This window comes from Cryptomeria japonica, chromosome 9 (assembly GCF_030272615.1).
Source record: "Cryptomeria japonica chromosome 9, Sugi_1.0, whole genome shotgun sequence".
Taxonomy (NCBI): Eukaryota; Viridiplantae; Streptophyta; class Pinopsida; order Cupressales; family Cupressaceae; genus Cryptomeria; species Cryptomeria japonica.
In genome coordinates, this window is record NC_081413.1 from 165,372,792 (window position 1) to 165,395,840 (window position 23,049).

The window sequence follows — 23,049 nt, forward strand, 5'->3', positions numbered from 1 at the left end:
TGTTGAAGATGATAGTCAATCAATTGCTAGTGAAGATGATAGATTTGTTGATAAAGATGTGTTTATGCACTTTCTAGCTTGTTGGAATCTTGCATGGAGTCAAAAATAGTAAATTCTATTTTAGGCATGTTTCTAGCAATTCGGGATCATATTAAGAAACTAAAACTAGTTGTTTCTTTAAATGCCCTATATTTTGGTCTTATTTTATATTTATTCACCCAATGTTAAAGATCATATAGTTTTATATAGACCATTTTTAATTATTTTTTAGGATATTAAACTTTATATCAATGACATTATTTTTATGTTTGTACGTAAGTAGAGTAAGATTTGTTTAGTAAGAAAAAATAGTTGCAAAAGAAGAAGTTTTTAGGGAGCAAAATTTAGATTATACTCAAACTCATGGAATTCATTTTTAAGAATTTTAATTAATTTTTTATTTTGTTGTGTTAATTTTTTATTTATTTTTATGTAACCCTTATCCCATATTAGAAGTAGTTAAAATTCATATGAAAGTAATAGATATGTATATAAGACACACTACAAAGAGATGTGAATGTACAACCAACATGAGATAAAAGAGATGTCATCAAATATATGCTCAAAAAAAACTATAAGGACAAACACATAATGCAAGTACACCCTACCCAAATAGATATCTAGCTAGGTAAGATTATCGTCTCCTAGACTGTGTATATAATGTAGTAAAGTGAAACTAATGTAAGAAAATAAAATAATTAACCAACATTATTTAAAGATAGATCTTAATTCATTCACACATCATTTGGGATTATCAAGGAAAAGTCACAAGAGAGCATCACAACAACATTGCAAAGTATGTTAATTGCATCACCAATTTAGTCATCATTACAAAGTTGATAAAAGAATTCATTAAATTGAGATTATAGTCTGACAAAACTATATTTATTGAGACAATGACATATTATTTTCAAACATTTATCACCATTCCTTCATCATATCTAACATTGAATCCATTCATTTGTACACACCATCGGTGGCTAAGAAAGCTCACACCCTCATTGATTCAGTCAATTATTCATAAATTAAATTGTTCATGTTTATAAAGGTGAAACACAAACTCAAACAAAATCCTTGATCTCCATACAAAGTGCACAACTTATTGAGTATTTCCATATTTTGTTAAATTCTCTATAATTTCATCTTTCGTAATTCTACCTTTGAATGTGGGCACACTTATTTCCATTTAGAACTCCTTTAAAGAGCTCACATTTCTTCAATTATGTCTATCTTGTGGTTTCATTATTTTGCTATTGTTTAAATGTTTCTCTTGTTTAATGGTTTAAGATTCATTATCGTGTACTTTTCTGATTTGGATGTTATTTTTGATAAATTATGAAATATAATTTGAAATGTTGATATAAAAAATTATCAAAATTATTATTATTTTGATAAGGATATTATATCATTCATGAGTTTGTTTTATCATTTAATGGGAAATAGAATTTTACGTTGATGCCTCTTTCGCTAAGAGTTAAAGAATGAGAGATATCGATTTGATAAAGTTGTCTTGGGCACAATCCCCTCATCATTTCTTATATTATACTTCTGAAAAATTTAAACCTTCATATATTACATAATCAAGAAACATACAATCACACTCTCTAATTATATTTATCTATAAAATATTATTTAACCAATATATAAAAGTATACTGGAGATTAAATCAACATTCTCTTTTCCTTTCTTCTTCCACATCGAGCTTAAAGTTAAACTAATCACTTGGAAATCCTCAAGACCGTAGTAAACCATATTTAAGCCGGTTAGTGAGAATGAAGTCCATGTGGGAGTGGGAATGAAGTCCTTGGTATTCTTGTTCATCCTGATGATGAATCACGGAGTGTGATTCGAAACATTGATGATAAAAATTGGCATACACAATCAAATCCAGAAGAAATTCTTAAACAGTTGGAAGATTGGTTAAGTGGTCGAAATTCGTGAAGTTATTTAGTAGAGGACTAAACCATTTATTAGGCAAGTTCTAAAACATTAAATTAAGGATCTCTGTAATTCATTGCAATTCATATAACCGTCAAGATCAACGATTTTAGTTCTATTGTATTCTCTGCAAAACAATTAAGGATTTAAATTGTAGTCATACCTCCTTTGTAGCTATTTTATAACATCATTCTCAAACAAAAACAAGACAAGAAAACATTGCCCTTCTCTCTTCAATGCCATGCAATCTTCTCAACAACTTATTTCATTTCAAAAATTATCACGTTGGATGGATTCATGGATCAAATATAAGTTTAAATGTGAGTGAATTTCAAAGTCTGAGAGTCTTACATAAAACATAATAAAAGAATGAAAGTTTCTTTTATAGTTCACGATGTTGGGTGGTCTTTATATGGGTCTATAGATACCTTATAGCAATATGGGACTACCCCATACTCCTTGCGGGAGATACCTAATAGCAACATGGGAGTACCACGTACTCCTTGCGGAAGGCTGAACCTACCTATGCTACAAATGGGGCATACGTACCTTATCCATCATGAGATTTGAACTTGTGACCTCTCTTTCAAGAGCACAAGTTCTCCACCTCTAGGCCAACTTAAGCTATATTACAACAAGTAGCATTACAACATGGTTTTTTTTGTTGTGCCCATCACATGTGAGGATCAATTTTTCCTCTCAGATGTGGCAAATTATCATATGTATGGTCCACACTACACTAGTTGATATCCATTAAGGAACTTATTGAGCAATAATAAATGCTTATTATTTGTATTGTGTTAGATTACTATTATTGAGAAAAGATTATAGATTGAAATTGCATAAATAAAGAGCCCTACCTAAAAGGCAAGAAGTACGGCTCATATATTTTTTTTCTTTTGTATGTCATTTTGTAGTACCATAGTCCACACAATTGTCATATATATATATAGACACACACACACACACACACACACACACACACACACACACACACACACGCACACACACACACACACATACATATACATATACATACATATACACATACACATACATATACATATACATATACATATACATATACATATTGTTGGTTAACAAATTTAGCCTTTCTTATTTTTACTATGAATGACTCATGTATGCCCTTAGTTTTGCGAAAGGAAAATTGAACCAATAGTTGAGTAACCCGATGAATAGTTTACCCTCTTCATAAGGGTGCAACTTCCCGGATGATATTCAATGAATTTTTAAACATACACAAATATTAACTTCACATTTAACCAGAAAGCAAGAAAAGGCATGTCACATTCATCAGTCAACACCACATGAATGCTAAGAAGAATTTGATTGAGTCTCTCTCATGTCTCACAGGACAAGGGGAATCAGAACATCCACACAAATTTAACGAAAGGATTACTTATCAAATTCATTCATAGACATATGAAAAGTGCATAATTAGAGAAGCAACACATTCTCCGCAAACAAATATATCCCAACAAAGATTTTTTCTTTCTGTATTCAAACACACAGATTTGAAAGCTGCTAAAAATGTCTAATTTTATTCACTGATAAAATGTCTTCATTGAAAATCCACAATATTCAAAACAAAAGTCTGCTAATTTTTCTCAAGATTTCTTCGGAACTTTTTAAAGTCTTTTTTCAGAAATATATAGCTAAACTTCCTACCTCAACCACTCGGTAACCACCAAGTTACACCACTCTACCCGAGGGTAAGTTAAACATTTTGTTTTAAAAACTAACTTATAAAACCATTTCTTGACTAAAAATAGCAGAGAACAAAGAAAACATGGGAACAATTATCAATTGCATGACAACGGGAAACCAACTTGATCTTTCTTCCACTCCGTGAATGCTTCCGTGAATTGATGGATGACAGGTTCATTCGGAATGCCTACTTGTAAAATTCATTGTTTCCAAACTTCCTTATCATGATGCACTTGTTATACTTTATCCACATGATTGTTCAAATGATCTATGCATAAAAATAGTAAGGATTCAATTTTGGCAATGGTGGAGAAATCTTTCTTGGTGACCACTGTTGCACTCTTAACCATAACAATTTGAATTTCAAAGGATTTTCTTATGGCATCAGTAGTGTCAATAGTTTGTCCATCCTCCTTCATATATTTCACCTCTATGCATTTGCGTTCATTAAGCATATTTTTCACCAACTCAGATAATTCTCGCCCAAATTTTACAAATTCCTCATAGCCCCCTTTTATTACCGAATTCCTCTATTCAATGTTATTTTTGCATATGTATAGAACATTGTCAAATCCCTGTAAAGGCTTCTCTGCAAGGAACTTCATTACACCATGCCTTTGAATTTCTTCCATGTGGGCTACTGTTCGGGCCCATTTGGCTTCTTTGTTCTTACAGGCTGTGTTTTCCTTTCCAAACTCTCGGATGACTTTAGCAGCATCATCATACACCTTGTTCAGATGCCAAATGTATTATTTTCCCTCTTTCCTAATCATATCCAACCATTCAGGGAAAACCCCGTGCACCATTTTATTACTTTGTACTTCTGAGAGCAACTTCTGATTGCTAGGGGATTTAGGATCAAAGAGTGTTGGTTGTGCAGACAATGGTTGGGGATCCGGTCCATGGATTGTGTCATTGTATTCTGTCATTTGTTTTAAGGCTTCTTTTAGTTCTTTTTTGTCTTTTTCATCCTTCCAAGTCTTGGTTATGATCTTTTTTGTTGAAGCTTCAAGATGAAGGACATTTGTGGCTTGAGAAGAAGTACCAATATTCACATTTTCAATGCTAAAATTCTGGGCTGTAGGGTCCTCTATTTTCTCATCTGTCAATGGGCGTTCTATCTCTGCAGTCCAATTCCCATTGTCGGCATCAAAATCAATTTTTGAAATAGTTTTCAGCTTCTTCACTTTGGGAGTTTTCTCCAAGCACTTTCTCACCATGTCTTCCAGCGGAACCGAAGCTGGAACTACATTCCTTTTCTTGCTATTCAGAGTATTTTTTAACCATAGGGGTCCAATGCGCACAAAAGTTTCATCAAAGCTAGCTTCGATTTATTTTTCATTCCTGACTACCAATGTGGTAGCAGTGTTTACCGCATTATCCACTTACTAAGTGTCGTTTGCATCGTCAATATTTAGCACCTCTGAGTGTGGATGAGTTGAGGGATTGTCCATATCAAGAGAGGCTTTCAAATCAACTACCATTGAACACACAAGAGATTTCTTAGTTCCGCTTCTGGTTTTGGCCCTAGTGATCCTAGTAGGAGTTGGTTCCTTTTTTTATTTCCATCGGCCTAACACTCTGATTAACTTTAGTTTGTTTTCTAGATGATCCTGCAATGCAAGATGCAACATGGGAGTTAGCCAATGGGACTTTAGAGGATGAGGTTGAACCTTTCTTGGAGCCCTTTCCCATTCTTTGCTCTCTTAGCCATCTCTATGTTCTTCTAATAACTTGGAATGTCCTTGTTTGAATCCAATCCTCATCTTTTTCCCAGTCCACTTTTGGAATGACTCCCTTATGCCTATCATCCACAAACTAAGGATCCATCAATTCAATCTCATCATCTTTGACATTAGCAATATTCATTTTCAACTCAAAGGCCATGACCTGTTGTAGGGTGAACCTTTGATGTGTCCTCTTCCTTACTTCAAAATCATCACGACAATCATCCAAAAAAATCCTCTATATTTGGCACATGGATAAAATACTTTCTCAATGTCAGATGGGTGGCAGCGAATCCCTTGGAATCAAAATTTGCTCATGGACCATATTATTGAAAATTCAATTTCTTAAATTCTAATTCCAAATTCATGGCATCAGAGATACTATTACAAATGAAAAAGGTTAATTCAATAGGAAATGAGACACCTGACTGATGTCTAGCTCTGTACTTTGTATCAATATGCATCTCATTCGATGAGCAATCTTTCATCAACCAAAAACATTTCCTTTCTTGTTTAATTCTTTGTGCAGTTTCAGTATTCTTACCAGTATGTACCGGTAATTGCTTGTTCTTCGTGGCAGATCTTGTTTGCAGTTCCCTGGCAGTTTCATGGTGTTGAATCTAGATTTCTAGTTCATTTCGGTTCTTCTCTGGTCAATTATTGCTTCTTGTTGGTTGTTTTTGGGTTCCAGGGGCAGTTCTTGTGCTTACCGGTTGGTTTTCCTTCATTATCGGCACAATTATTTCCATGTGGATCCATCTTGGGTCTTGTCCAATTTCCTTTGGCATGTGGCCAACCTTCTTGTTGAACCACATCACTTGGTTGTTATTTTTTGAAAGGATTTCTTAAATCTTAGGGCCGACCTAATTGCACATTTTATTTTCCTGCATTGGTGAATGTAATCTTTTGAGGCTGACCCGGATATGTTCCAGTGGGTATAAATATTATGTTATGTAATCATTTGTAGGGGAAGAGGAAGTAGAACTAAGAATGAGGATTGAGATTCACATTTTGTGACCCAGTTGATTCTTAGAGTCCTAGTTGGATTGTATCTAGCTTGAAGCCTACATGTAACCAATTAACTACTGGATGCTATTTGATGATAATCAGATGATTACCGGATGATTGTCGGAAGTCTATGGCTTGAATATGATCTATTTATATGAATTTGTTATGTTTTCTTACTACTTTTGTTGTGTCTCTCTTGCTTCATATCAACTTGTAAAACACATCAAGTTTCACCTCATATCAAATTCATATCAACATCAGATCATATCAACTTGAAACAATGCATATCAAATCAAGTTATTTATCAAACATCCATATCAACTTGTAAAACAACTCAAGTTCCACATTCATATCAACTTGAAACAATTCATATCAACTCAAGTTCGTATCAAACATTCATCTCAAAATCCACATCATATCAACTCCATATCAACATCAAATCAACATCAAACTTGAAACATTGAAAATAAAATCAAGTTATCTATCAAAAATCCAAAATCAAAACTTATCGGACAATTTCTCAAACTAACACACAACAGACACGTAGACTGACTATCGTACCCATCCCGGAAACACTGGCAAACACCTACCTATCTTTCTTCATCTCATAAATCCTCACAAAATCTTATTTTCCCCAAATTTTTCTACCCACACGCCGAATTTTTTTATCTACATGCTACATTACTCGACATGCGCTATCCAAAAATCTCCATGCGCTAACGAATTAACCCTAAGTGCTACCGAATTAACCCTAAGCGCTAACCTACACCTATGCGCTACCATGCTCTATCAATGCATCACCCACAACACCCTAAGCGCTAAAACTTGGCTATGCGCTATCCTAATCTAGCCCTGCACTACAAAACTACCCCGATGCGCTAGGTCACACCTACTCACTAGCCTAACCTACCCATGCAACCCCCTACTAACCCTATGTGTTAGGTCTTTCCGATGCGCTACCCCTTTTTCCCCTACGCACTAGCCTGCGAACCCAACGCACTAAAAGACATCTATGCGCTACCCTAACCCCCCGCTACACTACCCAACCCTACTCAGATGCTACCCTAGTTCCTAAGGCTCGATGCGCTAAGATTCCCATCGTATGCGCTACAGTTTTTACCCTACGTGCTAAACCATAAGATTCAGACGTAAAAAATGAAAACCATGATCAAAAATGACAAAATAAAAAGCAAAAAGAGGTCAAAATTCATGACTTACTAGTGGTCCATACGTGGCAGGCCTCTGATACCTCTGAATGCTCTTGAAACGATGAGAAGCATGGGGAACCAACATTTTATCTTTTCTCTAAATGTCACTTTCTCCATAGTCAACAAACACAAATGATACAAACGAAATCACTTTTTACCTTTTTATAGGGTAAATGGAAATTAGGGTTACGTGGTGGAACATGTAAATTGCTCGTGGTCTCACTTCTAACCCTCACAAACATCATTATTGGGAGATGAATCAAATTATCTCATTCAACATAGACAAAATTTTAAAATGCAATCAAATTTATCAACTCAAATCAAATTTTCAAATATTTGATTCATCTCCCAAGGAGGCATTATCAGCATCATTTATCAAATTTGAGGCATGACATGAACATCTCAATACGACATCACACTGATCATAATCAAATTTTGACAACACATCATTTTTCTTTGAATAGACATGTGCACACACGTCACTTCAAAGAGGGGCAAAATATAGACGTATAAAAATGACCATATTCCTAAATGAATATTTAATGTTCATTTGATTCTCATTCCTCTATTTAGTTAAATCTAATTTAATTAAATTACCCACATTCTTCTATTTAATTAAATAAATTATTCAATTTATTTATTTAAATTCACTTAAGCCTTTTATATCATTTAATTAAATCCCTTCTCTCTACTTTTTTATTAAATTTACATTTAATTAAATAGTTCACCCCAATGAAATAAATCTAATTTATTTAAATCCCCAACTTGCAACCAAAATGAAATAAAGCAATTTATTTTAATTAAATCCTATTATCCCTCACCCACTTGCATTTTCCTACATCTCCCAATTGCCTCCTAACCCTCTTCCAAAATTCTTCTAGAATCCCTCTAATCCCAATTAATTAAGCTAAACCCTTCATTTGTCCCTTTTCCCAAAATTTGAGGAGGTCACTTCTCAAATTTGGAGTAAAGTCTTTCAAAGGCATTAAAACCTTTATTCCTTCAACAAGCTAACTTGTTGAGTTCCCCCAAATTTGGAAGGACTCTTACAAATTTGTCCCCAAAGTCTTCAAACCATTAATGGTTAACTAACCCTTAGTGGCATGGTTAGAGACTTTTTGCCTAACTCAACCTTCATCTAACCTAGGGGTCTCATCAAGCATTCATTGCTTTGACCATGGTTATCCCTTTAACCCTTGCACAAGAGTTTACCCTTTGGGTAAAAGCTTTATCCAATGGATAACCTTAACCTAACCTTAACCTTTACCTTCTAAGGTAACCATGAGGTCTTCTCAACCATTTAATGCTTCTTACCTCTCCTCTCAAGAAGTCTTATGCTAACAATTATCGCCATTTCATTGGTGAGAATTGTAAACATGGATTGATAACTTTCAATCCCGACCCTTGATTGGATCCTTCAATCCTAACCATCCATTGTCTTGTTTCTTCTATAAATAGAGCCCTCATCCCCTCATTCAAGGATCCAATTCTTTAGCATCATAATTATACTCAATTGTAGCAAACATTTAGCCTCTCTTTGTAATAGGAATAAAGCTAATAATCATTTTAGAGTATTTCTATCATCTTAGATTAAATCATATAGCTAGTATATCATGTTAGGACAGTATTTTTGTTAACCTTGTCATCTTATCATCTAGTTTAGTTCATTTGGTAAAATCATGCATAAATAGGATGCATTCATACTAAGATTGATCTAAATAATCCCTCGATCTTGCATTCATCATCCCTAAGTCACTTTCCTTAGTGATCTGAGAGCAAAGAAATTGGCTTGAGGGACCTTGTGAGATAGAGAACCATGGAACATTCCTTGGGAAGTTGAACTATGCCTCATGGCTCCTTAACTTGCACCAAGAGTCTCATGGGTGTGTGGGCAAGTCTTTGAATATTTTCACATTTTAGATTTCATTGAACCGCTTTTCTTGCATACACAAATAGGAGAGGCAAGTATCTAAAATGGGAAATGAGATCCTTACTAATAACAAAGGAAGATTTAACTTTTCAAACAACCAATGCCAACACTCATAAATAAAATCACAATGAAGAAACAAGTGTGAAGAAGATTCTAAGTTTTTGTTATAAAGCACACAAGGGAATATTGCAGTAATACCAAGCCTGTCCAATCTCATACTCGTAAGGACCCTATCCTGAACTGCCAACCAAGCACAAGAACCATCTTTTGGAAGACAAGACACATGTCAGAACAACTTGTATGGCCAGGAAGATAGATTTTTAGCAACCATGAGAGAGTTGTACCCATCTCTAACCGTATTTACCAGAGATATTCCTTGTCCAAATAAGTTCATCCTCAGAATCAGAAAGGATTACCACTCTCTCTCCCAACATCTTCTCATATTCTGACTTCACATTTTGATCAACATCTAAAAACTCAATAGACTTCCATCTAGCTATCTTAAGACTTCCAATAGACACAACCTAAAAATAATCTGCTACAAAGGCACCCCATAGGGAAGAAAGAATAGAAATTAGAGGAGACCAATAACTAATGTACACCAGAGGGGTGAGTCCATTCCATACTTCATCCCAAAATCTGGCCTTCCTACCATTATGGACAGTGTAAAGCTTTGATGCTAATAGTAAACAAGATGAGAGGGGAGCGGGTGAATCATACAAACTTAATCTTCAATATATTCAACAGATTCAACCTCGGTAGCTTATACTTTAGAATACATAACCAAAACTATAAAACATTCAAACTCATGAACAGATAACATCACAACACATATAACACCAGATTTAACGTGGAAACCCAAATAGGGAAAAACCACTATGGGATTTCAGACCCACTAAGAAATATACCCTTCTAGAGTATGCTCGGTTAAAAGCAAATCATGTTAAAGATTACAAACACATTGCTAGATGTGACCCGGTTAAAGGATTTCCATTAGACTTGTTAGAGTCTTGCACTTTGTTAGAAGTGACCTTGTCAAAGGATTTCAAACACTCATTTAGAATGTTACCTTGCTAGAGGGTTTACAAATAAGACTATTAGGTCCACTCAGTTAAGAGATTTCCTGTCACTTACAAAATAAACAACAGTAATAAAAGATATCTGCAACTTCACATCTGAAATGCTAAAGCAGATTCTTATTTGCTCAAAACAATCTTGTCATAAGACATATCTAATCCCTTGATGGGCTTGCTTGGCTTCTCAATCTTTTCTTCAATCAGATCTTCAAGCTTCTGAGCTCGGTAAACATTCCTGTAGCATCACTGTGCATATATTTGCCTGCCTGCATTGTTTATCAACAATTCCTTATTTATAAACAATTTTCTGACTGCCTAATCTCCTTGATCACATTTCCCATGATCAATCTTAGCCATCAGATCTTCAAACTTGAATAGGTTCAATGTATCCTTCGATCTGAAAATGTTTTACCTCACCTTGGAACCTGCATTCCTTCCTAGGAACTTGTGCTAGGTTATTGCAGTTCAATCTGTGTTGTAGATCTTCCTCCTGTATTTTCATTGTCGTAGATTCTTAACAAACTTCGTGCGTGACAAACCAATCATTTATTCATCTCCAACTCATTAGCATCATTCATTAAATAATGTTTTTATCCATCCAATGTGATCTATTATAACTCGGTTGTTACTCGATTAATATTGAACTTCACTCGGTAGACATTCTGCCTTTGTTAACTGATATCGATAACCTTAGGGTTTACCGACTAGGTTACTTGCTTGGTGACATAATACATTATTAAACTTATAATCAACAACATGTGTAGGATATCAAAATAATCAAAACAACATGATCTCATCATTGTCTAACTCGGTAATAGTTGCCCATTGAATAACTTATATCTCCCCTTTATTATCACATTCTTTATGTGTCACTTACCAACCTCCTAATACTCATCAACACATACTTCTCAAGATATGGCAACATCATACTGAATTAGAAAATCAATTTCTTGACATCAATGACAAAATAATGTTATTAAGACAGTAATCATCCTTCTTTAGTTATATCAACAATCTCCAATGACCTTCTCAATATCCTTATTGAAATGCCAACAATCTCCTTTCTATTGTAATGCCAACAATCTCCCCCTTTGGCATTAATGGAAAAACCAACAATTAAATGGTAATACAACCTTGATTTGTTCCAACTAATTCAAATTCAGATTGTTGTTTAGTCTTCTCCTGTTATCCTTGAGCTGATCGTACCTTCTCCTGAAGTCTTCTCCCCCTGGCATTGGTTTTCTGTTATCTTCTCCATTTACTCTAACTTCTACATTTAGTCTTCTCCCCCTTTAACAACAATGCCAAAAAGAAAAAGAGCTAATTCATGGTTTCTTCCCCTGTGAAGTGATTTGCCTTGCTGTGTTACACATGTATTATCTTAGTCTCGATCAGAGCAACTTGTCTCTGTGTAGGGGAAAAAGCGAGACTAGGCTAACATGTCCTAATCCTACCTTTTGAGACACATTGTGGAATACGAAAGAGCCTAGAGGTATCACACAATTGGCTACTTCTTTTTGTGGAAGAGAGAGCCACAGGCTACCTATTAGGATTTCTATTCCTTTGTTGCAATTGAAAGATAAAATGATGCAAGTTCAATCCCTAACCCCAAAGTGCAAGTATGAACTAATAACAAGATTGCAAAATTGAACTTAAACTATGGAAAGCTGTAAACACAAGGACAAGACAAGAATGTAAATGTGTACCCGGATTCAAAATCTGAGTGAAAATGTTCGGGACAGGGGCACGGGCACCACTGTCCTGATTCTGTCCCTGAAACTGCTCCTGAAACTGCTGTTTTGCAACCTGGAAAGCTGTCCGAACTGCCGAAAACTTGATGTCTGACAGGGGGACCAAGGTGCCCAGCGCCTCTGTCCCAGGGACCAGGGCGCCTAGCGCCCCTATCCTGGCAGGACCAGGGCACCCCACGCCCCTGTCCTGGTCTTTTGCTCTGAAACTTGGTGTGCTGTTCAATCTCCATCTGCTTCTTCCGGATCTGCAACTTGCGGCGTCGTCTGAATCCCGAAATCTGCACTTATATCTGAAAAGGTGTTTTGGGCGGCTATATAGAGTTTTGCCTTAGTCAAACCCCCGCTTTGGTGATTTCCACCTCCATGAATAGCCAAGTTGTATTGTAAAAGTAATGTGTGTGCAGACCTTGTGTGTGTGCAAGATCCTAAAATGCAAGTAAGCAAACTAGAGCAACCTAGAAAGTAAACCCTAATTGCTTGTAAATGATAATGTAAATGCTCCAAATCAAGATGTAAAGTGATTTAAAGCATGAATGCAAGTGATATAATGAAGCTTATGCAAAGACATGAAAACAACATGAAATCATACCCAACCCCAAGGGAGGGGTACAAGCCAATCTTCAGTCGGTGATCCCCTATTGCTCTTCAATGTCTTCCAAGCCCTAAGTGGATGAATGAAATTGATGAATGCTTGATGGATGAATGTTAAATGTTGCTAAGGTCTTCAAAGATCTGCTCTTTTGCTGCATTTGAGGTTCCTGAAAACAAAATTCGAATCCTTTCAAATGAAGAAAGAGAGCTCTTATGTATGAAACCCTAGGTCTTAATTCCAACTTTTGGCCGACCTAAAGATTAAATCTCCCGCCAATTTCTTGGGGTTAAGCTTTATTGTATGATTGGATCGCGCTCCTAAAATTTTGGGAAAAATGTCCGGGACCGTGTGCACTCCGGGTGCTACGGTCCTGACAACTTTTCACCAAATTTTCAGGGCCGTCAGATATGATGATTTTAGAGCGAATCCCAAAGTTATAGGTGATTTCGAGATGTTTTGACCCCCGAAATCAAGCCCCCAAGCTCAGAATAGGACCTAATTAGGGTTTTTGATTAAATGATATATTGGAGGAATAAAATGAAAGGGGCACGCTTTAATGAAAGGGCCCAACTTTATGATGAAATAGGACCTTAGACCTAATTAATTTGATTAATTAAGTGCTAAAGGGGAAATGCAATGCAAAATGCAAAATGCGCCAAGGCAGGTGCTAAACTAGGTGTGAAATTGTACTGCTTTAGCAAGTGCGTACAATTTAAAACATTACATTTAGCCCCCACTTTAGCGGTCATATGAGTACTACGTGCATATGCAAGCTAAAGTACAGAAAAGTAAACATTATTTGAAAAAGGATATATCCATAAGTCCGTTGAACGAAGCCCCCAACGGTATCTGCAGTACACAGTTAGGAACCGCACCCTACAAAACACACGTTAGATCACAAAATCACCTAATGCTTACTAAGGAAAGTGATGAAATTTGCGAGTAGCTATATGCCCCCCCCTGTTTCGACTTGCTTATTAGGGAGGTGAAACAGGGTAGCATGTTTACTGACGACAAATTGTGTGAGAGATTATTGATGATAGATGTTCACTAAAGAGGCTTCATCAGAGCACATTTTGGAACATCAAGGGAGTAAGGGAACGAAAATACAATTCCGATGCAACAAACAGTTCAAAAATCGCATCCCCCAAACTCAAGTTATGATGAAATGAGTGATAGAGGAGAATTAGGGTTTTGAAAGTAAAGGTAAAGGAATGAAAGTATATACCTTGAAAGTGACTATTGCATTTGTCACTGTGTTGATTTCTGAGTACTGTTCATTGCAGCAGAGCCCACATAGCCATCATCATGCCTTCACGATGACCAGAGCGTCCCACGAGGATGGAGATCATGCGAGAGGCCATGATCAGTGACAAGCCACTGGACGAGGTGAGTTGACTAAACTTTGACTTTGACTTTCTGCATTTCTGTTGACTTTGAGTTTCTGTGATCGAATGCGGGCCCTAGATTCTGACCCTGGGTCCCACCCAGGGCGCCATGGTCCCTGTGGGGCGCCATGGTCCTCTCAGGGCGCCATGGTCCTTGTGGGGCGCCATGGTCCCTGAAGGGCGCCATGGTCCTCTTAGGGCGCCATGGTCCCTGAAGGGTGCCATGGTCCTCTCAGGGCGCCATGGTCCCAATCAGGACTTGGCGAGGGATGCTAGGGTTAGCTTTCGATGTTTGACAACTTTCATTTTTGGCATAGATGATTGTGATGATTGAGTACTGATTACACTGATGTTTTTGTATCGTAGGGTCTCCCGTACATGAGAGAGCACACTGTGGGGCAGATTCTTCGCAGTCTGCGAGATCAGATTCCCCGGCTGACTTAGGCAGAGAGAGATACATTATCTATAGTAGGTTTGTGGTCTGCGATTCTCATGCCGGCCATTCGATTCCATCCTACGATGCTGATGGCGCTTATGGAGAGATGGGATCCTGACACATGTACACTCCAGCTTCCAATAGGGGAGATGACAATGACACTTGAGGATGTGTACCGCATACTTCGCCTACCGATCAGAGGAGCTACCGTGACATACGTGATCGATCGGTTAGCAGAGGACCATTAGAGGGAGCAGGTATACTGCATAGGGAGAGTCATGCCGAGTGAGATGAGAGGTCGCATCATGGTCAGCTGGCTCTTACATCCTACCAGAGAGGTGCCCCTCATGAGATGTCTTATGATTGCCATCATTGCACTAGCTGTCTGCCCTAATGGGCGAGGTATGCACATGCATGGGGGTCTCACATGGTGCATTAGGGCTATGGAGAGACATAGGAGAGTATATGCCTAGGGTTGGAGTATGCTTGCACATCTCTATCACGACCTCAAGGAGTATGTTTTTGGACAGGGTTGTAGCTTGATGACATGCACACTTCTACAGGTGTGGATATTTGAGCACTTCACATGCACCAGGCCTGTCGGCTATCCGATGAGTGCGGCTAGCGAGTGACCCAAGGTGTTTGCCTATCCACTTACCAGCGAGTGGAGATTTGGGGATCTATTACATTGGAGAGTGACATTTGACAGATTGACAGCTGAGGTGACAGTATGGAGACCATATCTATGGATGCACAAATGGGATGGGATGGAGAGGCAGCTAGCATGCTTATAGAGGAACCGCCTACTGAGAGGATGATACCCCCATATCATAGTCCCATTCTACTTTGACCAAGTATGGAGGCAGTTTGGGCTAGCGCAGTGTGTTCTAGCCGATGTACCCATCTATACTCAACACTCACGAGTCCTTCCCAGACCCAGAGCAGTAGCGAGACCTATGATAGATGATATCGAGATCACAGATATAGAGGGGTCCGATCAGGATGTGGTCACTGATTATGCCGCAGATCCCGGAGCATAGCGCAGGTATCTGTCATGGTTTGTGAGGACATACCCAGGTCCTATCTTTCCACCGGATCACCCGATAGGCCATCCAGGTCCATGGAGACATGGAGACCGAGACGAGGATCTGGGATCCAGATCGGAGGAGCCAGAGGAGGGAGAGGGTCATGAGGAGGCAGGAGATCTAGACAAGGAGGAGGATGACGAGGAGGAGGAGGATAGAGATGATGAGGAGGAGTCAGATGCAGCTCCCCACCATTCAGGAGATGATACCATAGCCTTGGATCCTCCTCATATTCCTCAAAAGAGGGAACATGAGGTGATACAGAGACCTACACCCATCGTGCATAGATCATTCGAGCGCGGGGAGCCTAGCAGTTCCCAGTCATAGATGCTACCATATCACGATCCCTACTGGCGTGAGGGAGATCCAGGTATAATAGGTTTATATTGATTGATTAATGTTTTGATGATATAGAATGGTACTAATACAAAATCTGTTCTACTGCTACAGCTAATGTGCAGGAGTGGCGCTCCTTGATCCAGCAAGCAGTGACAGATATTTCCACGAGGGCACATATCCCTAGTTCCTCACAGGTTTCTTATAGGCCTCAGGGGAACGCGGGTCGGCATGAGGACTTGTTTTCCCCATTTTGAGTATAGGTGGAAATATGGAGGGAGAGAGAGAGAGTTCTATCAGAGAACCTTCAGCAGGCGCAGCGTGACCTAGCAGCAACTCAGGCCGAGGCTACCTCGTATCACGCAATCCTTATGGATAGGGATCGTAGGAGTTCCTCTCGAAGTCATTCACGGTCTATATCACGCTATACACCTATGGGTCCACCTTCACAGCCGGATCAGGAGGGAGCGTCTAGTCGTCACTCTCCAGCCACTAGCCCTAGGGATAGGAGATGATCTCATGATGTAGGATAGGTCACATTTTGTATAGTGACCTACTTTTGTATCATACAAGTCACATATATATATATATATATACACATGCTTCTCTTTGTCTCAAACGTGTTATCTTTAATGCCTAAAACAATGTATGTTTTGCTTTGATTAAGGCTAACACATTTGGTAGATTTACATGTATGTTCTGAATTTAATTTCCATGTGATTGATTTTTCAATGCTCCATGATTAAATTGATACATGTGTGACTTAATTAAAATATTTGATCAAGTACTACATTGATGATAGGGAAGAAATATGTGTTAAGCCTAAGAATCATATAACTAATGTGATTTAATTTGAACTTAAACACAACATGACACAATTCAACTTAACACATAAAGACATTGTATAATATGCCAACATAATGAAAATGTAAATCTTTTGCAATTTACATAAATGAATTCAAGACAAACTAGAGAGTAAAGAAACACGCTTGTCAGGAACAAAGCAATATAGATTAAACAACATATCATTTAATTCTAATTGCTCTAACAAAGATATGCTAACATATTATCCAATTTTGAAGAAGTGAAAAGGAAATAGATGAATGATAAGGAATGAGGAATTAAGCATAGTATCTACGCAAGTGCATAGCGTTTATAGGTTCTTTAAGAGGCGTACCGTCTACATCCGCTATTTTGTAAGCACCTGATCCGTAATCTTCAATAACAATATACGGTCCGAGCCAATTAGGACTAAATTTTCCCTTTTCTTCAGGTAAGGCATTCACATTGCACTGATTCTCATAGAGAACTAAGTCACCTACTGAGAAGGAACGTTGAATAACCTTATCATTATAGCTTCGTTGTAGAGTTTTGTGATACACTTGAATATGCTCAAGAGCATTTATATGCTGTTCATCAAGCATCTCAAGCTGTTGAAGTCTTTGCTCTCTATAAGAGTCATCATCTACTATACCTTTGAGAGAAACTCTAAGTGATGGAATCTCTAATTCTAAAGGCATAATAGCATCAGCACCATAAACAAGATTATAAGGGGTAGTTCCTGTAGCAATTCGTACACTCGTTCGGTAGGCCCAAAGAGCATAGATTAGCTGAGTACTCCAATCCTTACCATGCTTATTCACGGTTTTGCGAAGAATTTGTTCAATTATCTTATTGGATGATTCGGCTTGACCATTTGATTGAGGATAGTATGGTGTAGAAAATCGATGTTTGATATGATATTTCTCGAGGAATTTCTTCATGTCTTTGTTCTTAAATGATGTCCCATTATCTAAGATTATAGTGGAAGGTATCCCGAATCGAGAAATAATGTTTTCTAGAAAAAATCGACAAATCACGTCAGCAGTAGTAGAGCGAAGAGGAACAGCTTCTACCCACTTTGTAAAGTAATCTATTGCGGTTATAATGAAAGTATGTCCTTGAGATGAAGGAGGAGAGATTTTGCTGATGAGATCCAACCCCCATGCAGAGAAAGGCCAAGAGGCTACCTGAGAACGGAGTTCTTGGGTAGGAGCATGAATTAGATTATTGGGTTGTTGACATTGATGACATTTCTTAACAAATGAAAAAGAATCCTTCTGCATAGTTTGCCAATAATATCCCATACGAAGAAATCTTTGAACCAAGGATTTGCCTCCAAAATGCCCCCCACAGGCACCTGAATGTGCCTCTTCAAGAGCAACAGGGATTTCCGATTTGTTAAGACAACGAAGGAGAAGACCGTTATAACCCCTTCGGTAAAGAACATTAGAAAGAATGATATATCTAGTAGAAAACTTGCGGATTCTAGCCCTAGTGTTTCTATTGGCGAAATCAGGAAAGGTACCATCGGTCAAGTATCTTACGATATGCGAATACCATTCATCTGAGTCTATAAAGTCGCAACATGTCACCAGGCTAGAATCATCTACAATAGCTAGAAAAATAAGGTTGTGAATAACAAATTTAAGATCAACCACAGGGTCCTCTAAAGATACAAGAGAAGCCACACATGTCGATTATCTTTTCGAGGAACAGGTTCCATGGTATAAGAATCAAATTTTTGTAACAAAGAGATATCAAGGTCTTTATATTGTGATAGTTTGTCTTGTCTTGCTTGATACAGTCCTGTTACTTGTCTTATAATCAATTGAGAATCTCCATAGATATGTATGTGCTTTACATTCAGAGCCAAGGCTGCCTTTATTCCTGCTATAAGGGCCTCATACTCGGCAATGTTATTGGTACATAGGAAATTGAGACGATAAGATAAGGGAATGGATTTCTTTGTAGGAGAAATCAGAACAACACCTGCCCCTGATCCTGTACGACATTTAGAGCCATCAAAGTATAGCTTCCAAGTTTCATCTTTCTTTGTACACAGAATGAAGTCGTCAGGAAAAGACTCAGGGTTAGGGAAGGAGAAAGGTGAAGGGGCCTCAACTAAGTGATCGGTCAATGCTTGCCCTTTAATTGCTCTTTGTGAAACAAATTTAAGGTCAAATTCAGTTAACATCATAACCCACTTAGCTAGGTGTCCTGATAAATCAGTTTTAGAGAAAAGATGCTTCAAAGGATCAAACTTTACCATGACGTGGACTTTTGAATTCAAAAGATAATGTCTCAATTTCTGAGTCGCAAACACCAAGGCCAAGCATTGTCTTTCTATCGCAGAATATCGGGTCTCATAATCGAGTAAAGTTTGACTTATATAATAAACCAGACACTCTTTACCATCTTTATCATGTTGTGCCAATAATTCTGCGAGAGCATGAGAGGAAGCAGCTGTATAAAGAAGGAAGGGTTTAGAAGGTTCAGCAAGTTGAAGGATAGGAGGATTAGCCAAATATACTTTTAAATTTTCAAATGCTTGCTGACAATCTTCGTTCCATTGAAAAGTGATATTCTTTTTGAGAAGTTGAGTAAAAGGAAAAGTACGATCCGCAAGTTGAGATACGAACCTACGAATAACCTGAATCTTTCCTTGTAAGCTTTTGAGTTGAGACACATTTCTAGGAGGTGGCATGTTGACAATAGCATCTATTTTCTTAGTGCCCACCTCAATCCCACGATGCGAAACTATGAATCCTAATAATTTTCCACTATCCACACCAAAAACACATTTTCGGGGATTCAAGCGCATGTGATATTTACGAATTCTTTCAAAGATTTGACGAAGGATCTTAATATGATCTATACGAAGAATGGATTTGGCTAAAATATCATCAACATAATCTTCTAAAATCTTATGCATATAATCATGAAAGATAAGGGTCATCGCTCGTTGATAAGTTACGCCTGCGTTTTTAAGTCCAAAAGGCATCATCACCCAACAAAACGTACCCCAAGGAGTGGTGAAAGCAGTTTTGAATTGATCTTGAGGATTAATGAAAATTTGATTGTATCCTGAAAAACCGTCCATGAAGGATAACAAAGCATGTCTTGCTGTGGAATCAACTATCATGTCAATGTTTGGGAGAGGGAAATCATCTTTCAAAGAAGCCTTATTTAAATCTCGAAAGTCGGTACACATTCTTATTTTATTATCTGATTTAGCCACAGCGACAATATTCGAAATCCACGGGGAATAATCAATAGGGCGGATAAATCCAGCCTCCAATAATTTTTCAATCTCAGTCTTAACAAGCAAAGCTAGCTTGGGATTCATTTTTTGAATCTTTTGTTTCACAGGCTTAGCATCGAGAACTAAGACAATATTATGAGTAACAATCTTAGGATCTATACCAGGCATGTTAGAATATGTCCAAGCAAAGATCTCAGGGAATTCATGCAATAAATCTGCATATTGTTTTTGTTCTTCTTCATCCAAACACTTTCCAGTTTTAATAACTTTTTCTTCATTGCCAGGATCCATCTTAACATCGATGGTGTCACTTGTGAGAAGATTACTTTGTTGAGGAGTATCCTTTAACTGAGGGAATTCTTTCACAATCTCATCATTATCAATCTCTTTTCCAAAATAGCCTTCAGTGTTCAAACAATAAGGAAGTCCCCTATTGTGATGATAACGAGGAAGAGTATCATATGCTCCTAAAAACTCAGCTAAAGCGTCATCAGTAGGAAAGACATCCAAAGCATAGGCGCACGAAGGATCCCTATCAATATACTCAGGGTGTCTCATTGGTAGAGAAGTAGAAATAGTATTAACACTAATACATGGTCTCTTAGAAGCTTTAGTGTGCTTGTAAGGATTAAAACCAAGTCCAAAGGTCACGTCATAAAGATTATTCTCTAGAAGAACCTTTATCCCTTGTTCGTGAGCACCACAACCATTTCCATGATACCCATGCTTAGCTAGAATATGAAAACCACGACCATAACGATCAGCCATTTCAGAAAGAGAAGGTGGTTTTTCATAAGACAAAGAATCAAATCCTTCAGAATTAGAGGGGTGAGGAGAAGAAGTTTGAGAGGCGGCCACAAAATTATTGCTCATAGGTTCAGGTAAGATTGATTGATTTTTAGCTTCTTCCTTCTTTTCAACTTTAAGCTCTCTAGAAGGGACCCTATACTCACCTACAAAGGTGGGATTAAAATCAAGAGATCCCCAGTCATCTTCTACGAGAACCTTTTCAGGATCAAAAGCCTTTTCATGTGTCGATTCAAGTTGAGAAGAATCTTTTTCAGGAACTTCAGGCTCATCCAAAGAACTTTGATTATCAGAGGGTGATGATTCATCCATAGGTAAAGAGTCGTCACCAGAAGAGGAAGACTTAGAAGAACTCCCTTTTGGAAGTAGATGTTTGCAAACAAGCTTGAAACTTAGTATCACCTATCAAGGTATATGTCTTATTGTTATAGATGAATTTAACTTGTCTATGCAATGTAGAGGGGACAGCTTGCATACTGTGAATCCAAGGTCTCCCTAATAACAAGTTGTATGTTAGATTTCCCGACATAACATGGATAGGAGTAGGCAAAGTAACAGGTCCCACTGTGATGGGTAAGGTGATAATACCTAATGAAGACTTAGCCACATTATCAAAGCCTCGAATGGGACGAGAGTCAGGCTCAATAAGGGATGTATCCACATTCATCTTATGCAATAGATTAATGCTACACACATTAAGGCTAGAGTCATTATCTACCAGTGCTCGTCTTATAGCAGTGTCTTTTATGATAACCACAATCATCAAGGGATCATATTGATGTTGAATTTCACTAGTAGGCAACTCGTCTTGAGTAAACACAATTTGAGCTTTAGGATTCATCACAGAGTTAACTAAAGATACTATATTACTAGATGCATTAGGTGGAGGACCATTCAAATCTTTCAAGGCATCTTGTAACATTCCATGATGAGCGGAAGAAGTTTGAATCAAATCCCAAAGGGATATCTTAGCAAGGGTAGCTTTAAGTTGTTCTATGAGATCATATTCCTTGCCAAGAACTTGTGAAATATGTGGAGCTTGCGGAAGAGTTGGTTGAGGATTAGGAAGAGAAACCGGAGTCACAGGAGGAGGATTGGGCTGCCTATTATTTCTAGTATGATAAGTATGGGCAACCGCATGATAACTCTCTCTAGTTAATTGCTTGGCATAACTATAAGGACTTATAGGTTTTCTTCCTTGCATAGTGATGATAGGTTTATTCGGAGTAAGAAAGGAATCATGACCACACCCTCCTTGGACAGTGAGGAGAGGTGATTTAGGAACTTGAAAGGTGGGAGAAGGATAAGCACCTTGGACTTCAAAGAGAGGCTTATTATGCTCATTCAGGTTTATCATGTTAACTAACTTAGAAGTTTTGTTCTTGTTTAAAGATTTCGATAAAGCCACAAAGTCATCAAGAGCATCATCCAATAAAGCATGATCATATCTATTAAAAGGTTTATCTTTTGATTCAAAAGGAGACATTTCTTCATAGAGGGGATCATTGAAAACAACCATGTTACTAGATTTAGTGGAAGAGTTGATAGGAATCATTCAACTTATCTTTCTCATCACAACGAAATGGCATAGTAACAAGGTTTATGAGTTTTTGGTAAAATGAAGGTTTGGCATCTTTAGGGTTCAAAAACTCATCTAAAGCTTCATCTAATTCATCTTGGCTATACTCATAATCAACATAATTGCATACATCATCATGGATATGAACATCTTGTAAATAGAAATCTGACATTTTGAAATAACAATTGCATAAAACTTAAACACACAATGCAAAGAAACAAAGAAACACACCTTTCTTTTTTTTTTTTTCTTTTCTTTTTTTTTTATTAAATGAAACACACTAAATCTAGATCCAACAAATGCAATGCAAGAGAAAGCAATAATAAGATTTCACGTC